We start from the raw sequence: 13,373 nt of genomic DNA on the forward strand, positions 1-13,373 counted from the left end.
GATAAGTTTGGCTTGGCGCAGCTTTCAGCAATATTTCAGGAATATCACAACGGGGGTCGCCAGAAATGGACTTCACACTCTGTACGCATGAGGAGAATCGAACTCGGGTCTTCGGCTTGACGAGCGAACGCTTTGATCACTAGGCTACCCCACCGCCGCTAAGGAGAAAGATGTGAGGAGATATGAGTCTCTGTCGACAGAAAAATTCCGACTGAACAGGAGGGGGGGGGGGGTCTAAACTTGCTTCATTTAGTGGCGTGACGTGACGTTACAGAAGGACCAGGTGGAAGTGACAACAATGTTGGTCAGATACTGTGAGAAGGCTACGGGAATCTCCACTAATACCAAATAAATGACCGTTCCGTCCACTTTGTACTGTAAATCAATAGACCTGTCCGCTAGACCTGCTGATGATATATCGGGTGTATCTGAATGGGTCATGTAATGATTATTAAGAAAGGCACAGACAAATGCATCGGTTCGGTTACGTCAGGTTGCTCGTGGAAGCAACAATACCTCACAGAAACGGTGATTCTTACGAAGAATGTGTGGTTTAGACTTTTGGCTCCTATGTGATATATTTCAAAGATAAACTTCCGACTCTAAGGTTATTAACTTGCAGTGTTATTGTAAACCTGGACTAACGCGGCTAGTACTGATACACTGCAACAATACTTCAATTATTAAACAATGGAACAATAATCCCAGTGCAGAAAAAAATTGAACAATACTTGCAGCATAGAAACAATAGAACAATTACTGTATTAAAAAAATGAAACAATACTTGCAGTATTGAAATAATAGAACAATACTATCAGCCCAAAACCTATCTTTTCTGTTTAGTCCCTCTGTAAACTAAGTTTGTCGATACAACGACAACCCGTGATGACCTGGGTTAAAACTGGTCTCCAGTAACCCATACTTGGAGGTGAGTGACAGGATCGGGTGTGGTCAGGCTCGCTGACACAGGTCATCGTGTCCCAATTGCATAGATCGATGCTCATCATGTTGGGCAATAGACTGTCGACAAAATGAAAGTATTTACCGACTGGCGTCATATAACTGGAATATCGTTGAGTGCGTTGTGAATAAACACTTTCTGAACACGCGTGATGACAATGGGGAAGTGACTCAGGGATATCCCACCTGGCAAACACCTTGTACAGGTATCATACAACTTAATTACATTAAACAATATTCACATTCATGAAACACATTTTTCGTAAACGATGCATACTTACTGTGTCAAGATAATCTCGTACGGATGTCAAGGCAATGTTCAGTCAAGAGCCCAGGTAGATAAGCCACGTAATGTCAAGGTGACACAGGTGAACAGCTCAATCACTTTCGTTACCATGGAAGCGACAGATACTGTATCCGAGGATATTGATGAGATTCAGGTGAGCTGCATGGCACGTTGTGCGTGCGCTCCTTTCTAATGAACGTGTTGCGAACGCTCAACAAGGGCTTCCTCGTCACCCAGATCGAGTAATCGCTTTGATTTAAAGGACATAGTTTGTAGGATGGTTATCTCGTGCTAATCCGGGACAAGCCGACTGAGGTCTCTCTTTGGGATACGGCAACTTGGCGAGTGGTCACGAAAGGCCTGTCAGTATCAGCCCGAAGGACAAACGTACGATATGGACAAAAGTCACACACAACTTGACTGACTGACTGTGGGAGAGTGCATCTGGGAGCTTACGCAGGGTTGTATCTCTCAGCGAACTTGGTTGCTGAGCGCTACTTTAGACAAGACAACCGCTCGTCAAGTCACAAACTGGCTTATGAGACACTGAATACATGATACGGTAATTACCATACGTATACAAGTTTACATTACTGACCAACTGTAGCAGGATGCCCCTGGCCATCGCGGAGGTAGGATTGTATCTCATCCAGCTTAATTGCTAAAACCTATACTGAAGACAGGTTTACTCCCGGAGGGTCATTCCCACTTATCCACCACCCTAAAGTTATGATAAGGAATTAAGGAGGTTTACTGTACAGGGGTTAGTGATTCCAGTGCTCACCATGAAATTTGGTGCTGGTGGTGACACTGATTAGTCTCGTCCAGGTGAATGGTGTTCACAGTTCATGAATTGCGGTTAATGATATGCTGTTGTTGCTGATTTTTAATAAATTTAGTGAACACTCTTTCCCCAAATCATCATCAGTACATAATGATATTTATTTTGGTTATCACGTCAGTCACGATGGCTAGCCAACAAGTGAATGTCAGGTTCATTCCCAATGGTACGGGCGGTCAGTACTTGATTTTCCAGAACTATAGGTTCACAACTAAGAGAAGGATAATTACGTCCGCCCCTTGGAACTATGACCTGAAAACCTGACATGCCACGGTCAACATCAAAGATAACTTTGTGATGTCTTTGAGACCAGCGTGTAAATTCTGAATGACAGTAATGATATAGTATCTGCGTGCACGTCCATTTTGATTCATGTTGTATCATCGGAGAGAATATGTGTATTTTGAACGTAGCAGGGAATATGTTGCCCATGTACATATTTGTCGAAACATGTTACTTGTACAGCACTGAACAAGCGAATGACCTGATAATTGTTTTATATTTGTCATACCTTATGGCCGAGACCATATACCGACGGTGTATGGTCTCTGCTGATGGGAATTACGTTATGGGGGACCTTATTTCACGGGGAGCAAACTTTAAGAGACACCTACTGTCTGGCGGTTTTCCGCGTCAGTGATTTGCCCTCTAGAACAATAGGTGCTGGGTAAACGAGAAAACGCCCTCCCGGAATGCCGGTTGCTGAACTAATCCTTACGAAGTACTTTCCGTTCCCCCAAGTTCTTTTCTCCGCACATTAACGACGTAACACTAAGTGGTTCAAACCTATATTGTACTTAATTTGGGGGCTTTTTGTTATTTTAATGAGTCTAATAATTCTAGTATCTATCAGTTTATGAATATTATTTGGGATAGGGGAACGGGAGGAATTTTTACCGACGTATCAAATATCCATGTACAGTTTACAAGGTGGTGCACATGTATCACTGAAGAAAATGAAAACAAACATGTATACGTGAAGAAAACACTTATTCTGACCAACAATATTACGATAGATATAATATCATTCACTGATTTAACATGCACAATTTCACGAATTGATTATGGACAAATGAGGAGGTGTTGTACCTATTCCCTGGACAAATAAATGGCATTTTTCTTCTTGCAGAGCAACTGATCATGGCATCATTCCATAATCTTGACGTTATATTACGACAATGAAAAGGAGTGAGTGAGTTTAGTTTTATGCTGCACTCAGCAATATTCCAGCTATATGGTGGCGGTCTGTAAATGATCGAGTCTGGACCAGACAATCCAACGATCAACAACATGGGCGTCGATCTGCGCGATTGAGAACCGATGACAAGTGTCAACCAAGTCATCGAGTCTGACCACCCGACCCCGTTAGTCGCCTCTTACGACAAGTCAGTCACCTTTTATGGCAAGCATGGGTTGCTGAAGGTCTATTCTACCCCGGGACCTCCACGGGTCACAATGAAAAGGAGCATATGCACAGGTAACAATGACATTTTCAATAATACATCATAATCATTCTATATTCCGTCCGCGGAATGTGTTGGTGTCCTTACGGAAGCTGTGAGACAAATCAGCTTTACATGTAAAATTAACAAAGTTATTGGAGAGTGGAATGAAAAATAAATATGTAATATGACATTATTTGACACTGTGATTGTGATTTGGAAATAAATTCAATCAGATGGATGTGCATTTGGAGTGAACATATCGGATTATAATTCAGTCGAGACCACCCTGAATCAAGATGGCAATTGACACGGAAAATGTGAGTACACAGTGTCTGATATCTCAGTAGTGATTCGTCTTCTGTGCCTAATTGAACAATTCATCGCCTCTACAACGTCTAACCTAACAGAATCCATAGTCTCGAAACTCCATCAAAATTTGATCTCATATTGAAAACGGCTAACCGAATGTCAAGCCCAAACTAAACAGGACGAAAACAATCGCTGAACTGCAAGGTAAACTGATCAAAAAAGATATTGAAATTGATGAAATTCGTCAGTACAGAAGGCGAAACAATGTCGTTGGAGTTCCCATGTTTTCAGATGAAAACACACACAGCACTGCTCTTGACCTAGCCAAGAAAATGACAAGGAATTGATTCATACTGAACGTATGTGCGACGAACGCAATTCTGCACAGCAAGTTATGACTCCTGCAACACCTGTGGCCCCTCAACCATGGCAAGGTGGGTCTATGGAGAGGTACATAAAACGTGTTGCGTCTCTAAAGCGATGAAATACCCTAAAATACTGCCCCAATAAGATATGATTACAACTCATTTCTTGAAATTATTTGTAGGGCGGTGTTGTAGTAGCCTATTGGTTCGATTCCCCTTATGGGTAAGATAAGATAAAATAAGATACGATAATACTTCAGTGTCCATGTAAAGGAAATTTTCGTTTTCATTCCAGGTCTCCGTCACATTAAAATAGACATAATAAGCATCTACACACAACAACAACATCAAAGAACTGCAATCTCGAACACAAGTCTCATAAATATTCGACCAAATTGCCTGGTAGATAAAATGGTCTGCGTGAAATAGAAAGTAATTCAAAATCGTTTCACGGATGACAAACTGAAGCATTTTATATATCACGAACAAGTGATAACTGAGTTTTTTGATTATGTTTGATTTTTGGGTTGCATGTGACCTGTAACAAAAATGTTTGTAAGAACTCTTACATCTTCATCATTTGTGTTGCCAAGTTTAATTAGTTACTCAATTTAAAAAGTGAAAGTGAGTTGTGATGGGTGCTCAACATCACAGCGTACACACCTGTTTGGATAAAATACCAAGCCAAGGGAGGTAATACATTCATCGGACTAATGCATTACAGTTGATTGGATATGTTTACACAGATACGGGGTAAGGACGGGGTAAGGACGATGTACATGATTGGGGATAAGGATGGAAGCCAATGGTGATACATTACGCATGATTGGATGATGTTACATAACACACGATAGGGGGTGAGCATGTTTACATGTTTACATGTTTACATTACCATTGGCTCCCATCATTGTTATCATAACTATCGGCTTCCTATTAGTTCTTGTTTATACTGGTTTCCAGCTTTCGTTAACTCATTCCACTTGTTACTTTGTTATTGTTTTACCTGTACATATAAATACACCTCTGTATCCCTTTCTCAATCACCTGATGAAGGAGTAAGCATTAACTCCGAAACGTTGTTCTCACATAAAGAAGTTGATATCCATAAAAATCTTCATTCTTATGTATTTTCACTTCTAAATGACATTCAAAGACTTGTTCTTGAGATATTTCACTCACAATCTTAACAGGCAGTTTAACATGGAGAAATCTTCAAAGTGAAAATGATTTAAGGATCACCTAAACACTACTATATCCCTCGCTTTGCGCTGAACACACAGCAAGGCATAAAAACAATTTTGATTCATGTTCAACACATGAGTAATGAATGACAACTGGAAAGTGAAGCACCATACACAATGATAGACACTACAAGGACAAACTGTGAATGAAAAACCATCAAACTGCTAATAAATTAGCAACAAGTTCACACTTTGCCTGATGACACAGGTGTCCTGGCACACCTACACGATGTGGGGGAGAGGGAAAGTGAGAGATGGTGTGTTGTTTGAGGTAGATAACCTGTCGGTCCATAGCCGAACCCAAAGCACTGCGGAAAACTTGACAGCAGACAGACAGGCAGACAGTATTTGAAAAAAAACAAAGTGGCCGTTGTCCCATTATATAATTAAATAACATTAAATGACAATGTACTTAGTAGGTGCACCCTTTAACTTTGCAACTCTATGCCCTGGAGTTTATCAATTTCTGTATATGATGGAAGTATAGGTCAACATTGCATATAACATCATCGTTTTGTTTTGCAATGCTTTACAAGAGGGCAATAGGGACGTGGTTCTTTTGTGAACATATATATGTGTGGATATATATTATTAGCATAACAGGTATCTAGTAGGAGGTGGAGTACAGGGAGTTGAAAATCTGGAATCGTCTCAGAATCGTCTCAGCCAGTGTCTTTGCTGTATGCATGATTCCGTTTGTAATTAACACAGTACACCTGTAGCTCACTTGCAACACAGTTTATTTACATAAAGGCAGCCTTCTTAACATATAACAATCATATACAATCAGGCCTCATTATTTGAAAAATAATATATGTCAGTTTTCATGATTAACTTGATTTGGTTTGAGCCAAAGTTACAGTTAGTTACACTTACACCACAGAATATTAGCTTTACATTGGAGGAAAACCTGTACGCACCTAAAATACAAACAGTGAACAAATCATCAAAACTGGACTCAAAAACACCACCAAACAAAAATCACCAAAATAGGAAAAACAAACTTCCCAAACTGCAACAATATCCTCTAAAAACCGAAAAAAAATGCTATGTAATTGAAAACTGAAATGGGAAAGAAAACTCATTTATCAGCTACAAATATCACCTGAGAAAGGTTGCAGTCATAGAAACCCGAAACAGCATATATATTGTCAAAGATGGTGGTGAGGAGAGAAGAACAGGCTTTGGCCAGTGTGTTTTTCATCACAATGAGTCTAATCTTGAAAACTGTATATTAGGATGTAGCGCATCAAACCCCTAGTGTAGTAACTGTCAAACCTATATGTTCATAAAGTGGAAGCTGTCAAAACCAGCATCTTCTTTTTAATGCGTCAGATCCTACATACTGCTTTCAAAATTGATTTTCCTGCTTTATTTCATATCAATACTATATCAATCTTTATGAAAAAACATGTATTAAATAAGAAATGTAAACAATTTACTTTTAAGAGAACTTGTATTGGCATATTACCTTGTACAGGGAGTGCCAGTGCCATTAAGAGGCGTCAAACAAATGCCATAGTGACTTGCTATTTCAATTACATAATTAGGTTTACATTCTTCTATAAAATGAGATCAAATTTTGCAAGGTCTTGCCATTTTGATATTTTGCATCCAACCACCTTAACATAACATTCTTACTGGCAGAACAAGAACTAGATAGTTCATATATAATGATTAAGAGGAAGAGATAAAATATTGTCCATTGAAAAATAATTTCCTTAAAGTAACAGCAGGTTTGAAACCAAAAGGATCCTTGTAACTTCGAGGCTGGTTATTTCACAAAATTTCAGGGCATACGGTGTGTCAGCACCCTGCACACCAACGCCCACCCACCCAACACCCGACCAACACTATTCTATTTCCCGCTGAACACACAGCAAGGGATAAAAACAACTCTGATTCATGTGTTTGATAGAAAGAAAATAAATTGGGACCAACGTGAATGGACGTGGGGGTGATTTAATGTTGTCGTGACAACCCTTCCTGTATCTAGCACCAGGTGAGGTAAGACAGACAAAATAAGTCAATTGTCTTTATGCTGTATAGTTTTATAATTATATACATGAAAACCTCCAGGGTATAAGGATCCTTTTGGTTTCAAACCTGCTCTTACTATAATCAAATTATTTTTCGTAAGGAAATATTTTGTCTCTTAATCTGGGCCATTATATATGAACTAGTTAGTTCATGTTCTATCAACAAGAATGTTATGTTAAGGTGGTTGGATAAAAAATATCAGAATGTCAAGAAATTGCTAAATTTGGTATCATTTGTGTTTACAAGTGGCGCCCCCTTGTGGCACCGTCTGTAAAAAGTAATATGTCAATAAAAGTTCTCTTTAGAATAAATTTAATATATGTTTTTATAAAGATTGATGTAGTATTGATATGAAATAAAGCATGAAAATAGACACTATTCTGACTCTAGTTCCCTCAATCAAGGCAAGATAGCTGGATGTGGGAGCAGAAAAGAGAGTGATGGACGGATTAGGCATATACCACCTTCTGGAAACCAACGCACAAAGGTTCTGATAATGGAAGAAAATCAGATGAACCTGGATTCAGTCATAGGTTGCTGCAAGGTAAACTAACTCTTAGTCTCCGAATATGTTTTGGATGGTAACAGCCAGTCTCACTGAAACTGAAAAGGAGACCCATGGAGATCAGAGATCCTAGGAATATCTAGATTTTCTTTATTTAGAGCATTATCGCTGCAGGATTGCAGGAGTGCTCATCCCCCGTTGTGTCCTGACATTTTGTGAAACGACCAACAAAACCCGGGTGGAAATGAAGTGTGCCCCCTACCAGGCTTTCTGAGGATATAGACGTAGAAATACATATGAATTTGGTCTGGCCTGTTTTGAAATGTATTTTAAGAAGGTGGGAGTTAAAGTCTGATTCATGTGTTTGATAGAAAGAAAATAAATTTGGACCCACGTGAATGGACGTGGGGGGTGATTTAATGTTGTCGTGACAACCCTTCCTATAGCTATCGGTTTATGCCCCGAGTGGGCCGTGGCTGACTGGAAAACGAGAATGTTCACACCTTTTTACAAGCTCGTGCTTGTGTGGGCCATCGTCTGTTTAATGAGTGACTGACTGGGCCATCGTACGATATTGAATCAGTGGATAACATGAAGGAATAAGAAAATACCATTTTGATTTATATATTTTATTACACTTTAGTATCAGTATTCATTCTTTAGAAGAGGCCAGCCAACACTGACCCACAACCAATGATGTACAAAGCCATATCTCTGTCGCCTAACATGTACTGACGTCCCAGTTTGTACAGCTGAGAATTTTCATCTTCCACTACACGACACGACAACGCCAACTGATGGTATTGTTCTTGTTCTTGTTCTTGTTCTTTCGATTTATGTTACAGCAAAATCCACCTAACAACATGTCTAGTCCCTGCTGCTTTCCTGGCGTGATATCTCCTTTGTCTGGAAGTCCATGTCTGGATAGAAGTGACCATTGCACCTGATTTTCGACATATATAGTATTCCACTTTCCATCTCCAATATCAAAGCAGGAAATAACATTATATCCGTAGTTACTCTGGGCTACCCTCAAACAACGGATGAACAAGATCTTTATTTAACATTAAAACAACAGCAATCTCATTAGTTACTCTCAGTTACTCCCAGCTACCCTCAAACAACGGTAGAACAAGATCTTTATTAAACATTAAAACAACAGCAATCTCATTAGTTACTCTCACCAGGGAGCCAATATAGAGTTGTATATTGTAGTGTATTCCTGCTCTCACTTACTCCCAGCTCCCCTCAATACAGAAGCGTCTACTGGATAACGAGGTAACTAATTAATATCATTAGTTACTCCCAGCTCCCTTCAATACAGAAGCGTCTACGGATAACGAGGTAACTCATTAGTGACTGAGTGGGCCATCCTTACTCTCGTCAGTGACTGAGTGGGCCATCCTTACTCTCGTCAGTGACTGAGTGGGCCGCTCATTTTTGGATTATGTAATAGAGCAGTGGCCCACTCCAGGAATATACCGTAGCCATGACCAGGTGAAGTAAACCTCCTACACCTGCATGGGGTGTCATTGTGAACTTTGACGTTTTTCAGGCAGGTCGATAAATCACTTTAGACCATTTTTTCCGATAATTTTCTGGCATCTGTGCATGGTCAGGGGTTTCAGGGTCAAAACACACACTGCTGATTGAAAATTGTAAACCTCAAATTTTCATTTCATACTCCAGCTTTGCTTTGAATGAAATCCATGGGGTGATGCATTCTCAAAACATCCATTGTTATTGTATCAACATCGATTCAATCCTATATACCTCAAAATTTCGACTCGTACATTGAAAGTACAGTTCCCTTCCTCTTTTTGAAGAGTATAATATAAATGAAAACCTCGAGGGTGCAAGGATCCTTTTGGTTTCAAACCTGCTCTTACTATAATCAAATTATTTTTCATTAGGAAAGATTTTGTCTCTTAATCAATCAGGTTAGCTATTTTCGAAACGTTCGTAGCCCTACGAACTTCTTAAGCCCATTCTTAACACATTGGCTACGATCAAAGTCAAGAATTCTTAGGATTACGAACGTTTCGAGAATAGGGGCTCTGGATCATTATATATGAACTAGTTAGTTCATGTTCTATCAACAAGAATGTTATGTTAAAATGTTTGGATACAAAATATCAGAATGTCAAGAAATTGCTAAATTTGGTATGATTTTATCGAAAAAAGTGAACCTAATTATGTAATACAAATAGCAAGTCACCACGGAATTTGTTTGACAAGTGGCACCCCCTTGTGGCACGGTCTGTAAAAAGTAATATGTCAGTAAAAGTTCTCTTAGCAGTAAATTGTTAACTATTCTTATTCAATATTATTGATATGAAATAAAGCAGGACAATAGACACTATTTAGACATTTGTTCGTGATATATAAAATGCACTCGTGATTGTGAAAAAACAAATAAACAGTATTATAAGCGTATAATCGGAAATCAGAAGTGCAATATTTTGTACTTGGGTTTAGCTCCCTCGAAACGAAGCAGCCGTGATAACGAACCCAGCTAATACCGCTGAGTGTGCAGTCAGACATTGAGCTATATCTCTGACAGAGGCTGCTTACCACAATCAACAGGGTTTTTTTTCGTTATTTGTTGTTTTTTTTTGTTTTTTGTTTTGTTTGTTTGTTTTTTAAAATTATTTTTAACGAGTAGATTATTTACTTGTTTGTGTACACAACCACGATTAGACTACTAGTTGCTTACGACCTCATACTCCGGGCATGCATGCTGTTTCAGGAATATACCGTAGCCATGACCAGGTGAAGTAAACCTCCTACACCTGCATGGGGTGTCATTGTGAACTTTGACGTTTTTCAGGCAGGTCGATAAATCACTTTAGACCATTTTTTCCGATAATTTTCTGGCATCTGTGCATGGTCAGGGGTTTCAGGGTCAAAACACACACTGCTGATTGAAAATTGTAAACCTCAAATTTTCATTTCATACTCCAGCTTTGCTTTGAATGAAATCCATGGGGTGATGCATTCTCAAAACATCCATTGTTATTGTATCAACATCGATTCAATCCTATATACCTCAAAATTTCGACTCGTACATTGAAAGTACAGTTCCCTTCCTCTTTTTGAAGAGTATAATATAAATGAAAACCTCGAGGGTGCAAGGATCCTTTTGGTTTCAAACCTGCTCTTACTATAATCAAATTATTTTTCATTAGGAAAGATTTTGTCTCTTAATCAATCAGGTTAGCTATTTTCGAAACGTTCGTAGCCCTACGAACTTCTTAAGCCCATTCTTAACACATTGGCTACGATCAAAGTCAAGAATTCTTAGGATTACGAACGTTTCGAGAATAGGGGCTCTGGATCATTATATATGAACTAGTTAGTTCATGTTCTATCAACAAGAATGTTATGTTAAAATGTTTGGATACAAAATATCAGAATGTCAAGAAATTGCTAAATTTGGTATGATTTTATCGAAAAAAGTGAACCTAATTATGTAATACAAATAGCAAGTCACCACGGAATTTGTTTGACAAGTGGCACCCCCTTGTGGCACGGTCTGTAAAAAGTAATATGTCAGTAAAAGTTCTCTTAGCAGTAAATTGTTAACTATTCTTATTCAATATTATTGATATGAAATAAAGCAGGACAATAGACACTATTTAGACATTTGTTCGTGATATATAAAATGCACTCGTGATTGTGAAAAAACAAATAAACAGTATTATAAGCGTATAATCGGAAATCAGAAGTGCAATATTTTGTACTTGGGTTTAGCTCCCTCGAAACGAAGCAGCCGTGATAACGAACCCAGCTAATACCGCTGAGTGTGCAGTCAGACATTGAGCTATATCTCTGACAGAGGCTGCTTACCACAATCAACAGGGTTTTTTTTCGTTATTTGTTGTTTTTTTTTGTTTTTTGTTTTGTTTGTTTGTTTTTTAAAATTATTTTTAACGAGTAGATTATTTACTTGTTTGTGTACACAACCACGATTAGACTACTAGTTGCTTACGACCTCATACTCCGGGCATGCATGCTGTTTCAGGAATATACCGTAGCCATGACCAGGTGAAGTAAACCTCCTACACCTGCATGGGGTGTCATTGTGAACTTTGACGTTTTTCAGGCAGGTCGATAAATCACTTTAGACCATTTTTTCCGATAATTTTCTGGCATCTGTGCATGGTCAGGGGTTTCAGGGTCAAAACACACACTGCTGATTGAAAATTGTAAACCTCAAATTTTCATTTCATACTCCAGCTTTGCTTTGAATGAAATCCATGGGGTGATGCATTCTCAAAACATCCATTGTTATTGTATCAACATCGATTCAATCCTATATACCTCAAAATTTCGACTCGTACATTGAAAGTACAGTTCCCTTCCTCTTTTTGAAGAGTATAATATAAATGAAAACCTCGAGGGTGCAAGGATCCTTTTGGTTTCAAACCTGCTCTTACTATAATCAAATTATTTTTCATTAGGAAAGATTTTGTCTCTTAATCAATCAGGTTAGCTATTTTCGAAACGTTCGTAGCCCTACGAACTTCTTAAGCCCATTCTTAACACATTGGCTACGATCAAAGTCAAGAATTCTTAGGATTACGAACGTTTCGAGAATAGGGGCTCTGGATCATTATATATGAACTAGTTAGTTCATGTTCTATCAACAAGAATGTTATGTTAAAATGTTTGGATACAAAATATCAGAATGTCAAGAAATTGCTAAATTTGGTATGATTTTATCGAAAAAAGTGAACCTAATTATGTAATACAAATAGCAAGTCACCACGGAATTTGTTTGACAAGTGGCACCCCCTTGTGGCACGGTCTGTAAAAAGTAATATGTCAGTAAAAGTTCTCTTAGCAGTAAATTGTTAACTATTCTTATTCAATATTATTGATATGAAATAAAGCAGGACAATAGACACTATTTAGACATTTGTTCGTGATATATAAAATGCACTCGTGATTGTGAAAAAACAAATAAACAGTATTATAAGCGTATAATCGGAAATCAGAAGTGCAATATTTTGTACTTGGGTTTAGCTCCCTCGAAACGAAGCAGCCGTGATAACGAACCCAGCTAATACCGCTGAGTGTGCAGTCAGACATTGAGCTATATCTCTGACAGAGGCTGCTTACCACAATCAACGGGGTTTTTTTTCGTTATTTGTTGTTTTTTTTGTTTTTTGTTTTGTTTGTTTGTTTTTTAAAATTATTTTTAACGAGTAGATTATTTACTTGTTTGTGTACACAACCACGATTAGACTACTAGTTGCTTACGACCTCATACTCCGGGCATGCATGCTGTTTCAAGCTCCGCGAACCTATTCACTGCGCATGCGTTAAGAGTGCAGCGCAACACTCTAGATCTAGACCTTGACATGAATGTCTTAGTG

The 13,373-nt window shown here is 38.5% G+C and overlaps 1 protein-coding gene across 1 annotated transcript in view; it reads right to left on the reverse strand.

Moving 5' to 3' along the window:
- Window positions 1-12,212: 12,212 nt before the first annotated feature.
- Window positions 12,213-13,373, reverse strand: part of LOC137268208 (EF-hand domain-containing protein D2-like) — a 265,230-nt gene continuing 264,069 nt past the window's right edge. Inside the window, exon 5 of the mRNA XM_067802746.1 lies at window positions 12,213-12,225. The gene's annotated coding sequence lies outside the window, so the exon portion shown is untranslated. The remainder of the gene's footprint in view (window positions 12,226-13,373) is intronic.

Source organism: Haliotis asinina, chromosome 16, assembly GCF_037392515.1.
Source record: "Haliotis asinina isolate JCU_RB_2024 chromosome 16, JCU_Hal_asi_v2, whole genome shotgun sequence".
Classification (NCBI taxonomy): domain Eukaryota; kingdom Metazoa; phylum Mollusca; class Gastropoda; order Lepetellida; family Haliotidae; genus Haliotis; species Haliotis asinina.